This window comes from Cannabis sativa, chromosome 4 (assembly GCF_029168945.1).
Source record: "Cannabis sativa cultivar Pink pepper isolate KNU-18-1 chromosome 4, ASM2916894v1, whole genome shotgun sequence".
NCBI classification, from domain to species: Eukaryota; Viridiplantae; Streptophyta; class Magnoliopsida; order Rosales; family Cannabaceae; genus Cannabis; species Cannabis sativa.
The window spans coordinates 70,197,857-70,198,371 of NC_083604.1; the positions used below are offsets into that span (position 1 = coordinate 70,197,857).

Sequence of the window (515 nt, forward strand, 5' to 3'; positions counted from 1 at the left end):
AACTTCATGCATACCCGCAACTTTCTTCAATTGACTTCTCTCAGTTGTCCATTGTTTGTTATTCATAGCCATTTCTTCAAGCAAATCATAAGCCTCGTTGGGACTTTTCTCATAAACGCCCACCAGTTACGGTGTCTATAATTGTTCAGGTATTACCAATCAGCCCGTTGTAGAAATTATGGACCAACATCCACTTTTTGATCCCATGATGTGGACAATTTCTAATCAGAGCCTTGAATCTCTCCCAAGCATCACAGAGAGATTCGTTGTCGAGCTGAATAAAATTATTAATCTCCCCTTGTAGCTTGGTAGCTTTAGCTAGAGGAAAAAACTTTGATAAAAATTTCATTGCCAAGTCGGTCAAAGTATCAATAGAGTTGGGCGGTAAGGACTGTTGCGATAATTTTCACACGCAAGTGTACGTACCGTTTCAAGTAGTAGACTCACCAGGAGTGAGGTCGATCCCACAGGGAGTGTAGTTAAGTACGTTAAAATTAAACTTTTACTTCTATTTG

General features: G+C 39.6%; 1 non-coding gene across 1 annotated transcript; it reads left to right on the forward strand.

Annotated features, from left to right (window-relative positions):
* Positions 1-200: 200 nt before the first annotated feature.
* LOC115715414 (small nucleolar RNA R71) lies at positions 201-306 on the forward strand. Its single transcript, XR_004011285.2, has one exon. It is a non-coding gene; the product is annotated as a small nucleolar RNA R71 (small nucleolar RNA).
* Positions 307-515: the final 209 nt, after the last annotated feature.